This window comes from Ascidiella aspersa, chromosome 5 (assembly GCF_963924565.1).
Source record: "Ascidiella aspersa chromosome 5, kaAscAspe10.2, whole genome shotgun sequence".
Lineage (NCBI taxonomy): Eukaryota > Metazoa > Chordata > Ascidiacea > Phlebobranchia > Ascidiidae > Ascidiella > Ascidiella aspersa.
In genome coordinates, this window is record NC_139451.1 from 12,576,099 (window position 1) to 12,579,264 (window position 3,166).

Genomic DNA, 3,166 nt, shown 5'->3' on the forward strand with positions numbered 1-3,166 from the left:
ACAATTCCGCGCACTCCAAAAGCGCGCGGATTCGGCGATGGGCACATCCCGCTTCACTCGCCGTTACTGAGGGAATCCTCGTTAGTTTCTTTTCCTCCGCTTAGTAATATGCTTAAATTCAGCGGGTAGCCTCGTCCGACCTCAGGCCGAAAGTAAGGACCGGGACTATTCTTCCCGTTCCGCGCTCGCCGTCGGCGCCGCGCGCCGCCGCGCACCTCGATTCCCGCCCTTGAGCCGCCAGCCGTTGGCCTCTTCGAGGTCGACTCGCCGCCGCCGCGCGGGATTCTGGTCGCGATCGTCGCGCATCGTGCCGTGCTGTCTTGAGCGGGACGGGCGCTCGCGCGTCCGACGCCGCAGCAGCCGCGCGGAGAAATCCCCCGCGCGGAACGTTTGCAACGCGACCCTGAGGCGGGCGCGGCCCCGGGATTGACCCGAGGCCGCAATTTGCGTTCAGAACGTCGATGCTCAATGTGTCCTGCAATTCACACTAATTCACGCAGCTAGCTGCGTCCTTCATCGACTCACGAGCCGAGTGATCCACCGCCAAGAGCCATCCACGATTGTTTCGCTCGCACAGTGCCTCGCACTATAGGGTGACAAAATAGACCGCGCCGAGCGGTCGGCCAGGCCGACGCTTGAAGCCGGAGCGCGCGGCACCGCGGCACTCGACGCGCAAACATTACCGGGTGACCGAATCGCCGGCCGGCGCGCCGCTCCTCGCGGGTCGGGCGCCGGGTAGCAAAGACTTTTTCTCTCGCTTGTCCGAGTTTCGCGTTCGCCGAAGCGTTTGCGAGACCGTTAATGATCCTTCCGCAGGTTCACCTACGGAAACCTTGTTACGACTTTTACTTCCTCTAAATGATCAAGTTAGATCGTCTTCTCGGACGCCGGCTCGACCGTTGCCGGCCGCGCCAGGTCCAATCGGAGGACCTCACTAAACCATTCAATCGGTAGTAGCGACGGGCGGTGTGTACAAAGGGCAGGGACGTAATCAACGCGAGCTAATGACTCGCGCTTACTGGGAATTCCTCGTTCAAGGGAAATAATTGCAATTCCCTATCCCTAGCACGACCGGGGTTCAGCGGGTTACCCAGACCTGTCGGCCAAGGCGAGCACATGCTGATCCGGTCAGTGTAGCGCGCGTGCGGCCCCGAACATCTAAGGGCATCACAGACCTGTTATTGCTCAATCTCGTGTGGCTAAACGCCACTAGTCCCTCTAAGAAGTTAGACGCCGACCGATTGGGTCGCGTAACTAGTTAGCAAGCCAGAGTCTCGTTCGTTATCGGAATTAACCAGACAAATCGCTCCACCAACTAAGAACGGCCATGCACCACCACCCACAGAATCAAGAAAGAGCTCTCAATCTGTCAATCCTCACTGTGTCCGGGCCGGGTGAGATTTCCCGTGTTGAGTCAAATTAAGCCGCAGGCTCCACTCCTGGTGGTGCCCTTCCGTCAATTCCTTTAAGTTTCAGCTTTGCAACCATACTTCCCCCGGAACCCAAAGACTTTGGTTTCCCGCAAGCTGCCGGAGAGGTCGTAAAACTAACGCCCCCCGATCGCTAGTTGGCATCGTTTATAGTCAGAACTAGGACGGTATCTGATCGTCTTCGAACCTCTGACTTTCGCTCTTGATTAAAGAAAACATTCTTGGCAAATGCTTTCGCAGTCGTTCGTCTTGCGCCGATCCAAGAATTTCACCTCTAACGGCACAGTACGAATGCCCCCGTCTGTCCCTCTTAATCATTACCTCGCGCTCCGAAAACCAACAAAATAGAACCGAGGTCCTATTCCATTATTCCATGCACCATTATTCAGGCGAATCGCCTGCTTTGAACACTCTAATTTTTTCAAAGTAAACGTTCCGGCCGCCGCCGACACTCAGTCAAGGGCACCGGCGGAGAACCGGAGGTGAGGCCAGGACGGCCAGTACACGCCTTGCGACGGACCGGCCGCCTGCGCCCAAAATCCAACTACGAGCTTTTTAACCGCAACAACTTAAATATACACTTTTGGAGCTGGAATTACCGCGGCTGCTGGCACCAGACTTGCCCTCCAATGGATACTCGTTAAAGGTTTTAAAGTGTACTCATTCCAATTACAGGGCCTCGTTTAGAGTCCTGTATTGTTATTTTTCGTCACTACCTCCCCGCGTCGGGAATGGGTAATTTGCGCGCCTGCTGCCTTCCTTGGATGTGGTAGCCGTTTCTCAGGCTCCCTCTCCGGAATCGAACCCTGATTCTCCGTTACCCGTAAGAACCTCGGTAGGCCAGTACCGTACCGACGAAAGTTGATAGGGCAGACACTTGAATGATCCGTCGCCGGTGCGAGACCGTGCGATCCGCAAAGTTATCCAGAGTCACCAAAGGTTGCGGGCCGAAGCCCGGTCGGTTTTTGGTCTGATAAAAGCACGCCTCCCGCGAGGTCGGCGCTTCACGCATGTATTAGCTCTAGCATTTCCACAGTTAACCACGTAAAACGTACGATCAAATGAACCATAACTGATTTAATGAGCCATTCGCAGTTTCACTGTACGAGAGCTCGTACTTAGACTTGCATGGCTTAATCTTTGAGACAAGCATATGACTACTGGCAGGATCAACCAGGTAGCTACTTTAGCGTAGCCCCGAAAGGCCGACGAAGGAGGCGCCGCTGATGCGGCGCCGTCGCTCGGTCGATGCGAAACCCGAAGGCTTCTCTCCGTTAAAATTTCGTTCTTTGCTCGGCTGCCCGAACTCAGAAAACCGTCACCGCCCGTCGCACCCGCCGGAGTAAGACTTCGTCGGCAGGCCTTTCGACCGCCACGTCGCCAACACCGGCGCGAGCGCAACGCACGCCAGACAACTTCGCCGAAGCGACCGCTCAGAACCCGACAAACTGACACTCGGCTCTTCGCGCAGCAGCAACATCTGCCCAGCGAGCCAATCGCCTTTTCACCGATTCTTTACTTGTCGAAGCTTGTCAGCTCCCACAAGTATAGCAAAGATGAGTGTTGTCCCTGGGGTCTTCCGTTTGAAATTCTAACGTAAAAAAAAGGTGCACGATTGCGCCAGGTGTTGAACTATTGCGAGGCATATCACACGCTCGCGCGGCCTATACAGGCGCTTGCTCGCGCGCGCGGCCGAAATATGTTCAATGTTCGCGCGGCCTAAACAGGCTCATGCT

At 55.9% G+C, this 3,166-nt stretch overlaps 2 non-coding genes and 1 pseudogene across 2 annotated transcripts; all 3 read right to left on the reverse strand.

The window, feature by feature from the left end:
- Nucleotides 1–149, reverse strand: part of LOC146144082 (large subunit ribosomal RNA) — a 3,679-nt pseudogene extending 3,530 nt beyond the window's left edge.
- Nucleotides 150–398: 249 nt separating this feature from the next.
- On the reverse strand, nt 399–552 carry LOC146144083 (5.8S ribosomal RNA). The gene has a single exon (XR_014498845.1). It is a non-coding gene; the product is annotated as a 5.8S ribosomal RNA (ribosomal RNA).
- Nucleotides 553–799: 247 nt separating this feature from the next.
- LOC146144084 (small subunit ribosomal RNA) lies at nt 800–2,610 on the reverse strand. Its single transcript, XR_014500507.1, has one exon. It is a non-coding gene; the product is annotated as a small subunit ribosomal RNA (ribosomal RNA).
- Between the last annotated feature and the right edge of the window lie 556 nt (nt 2,611–3,166).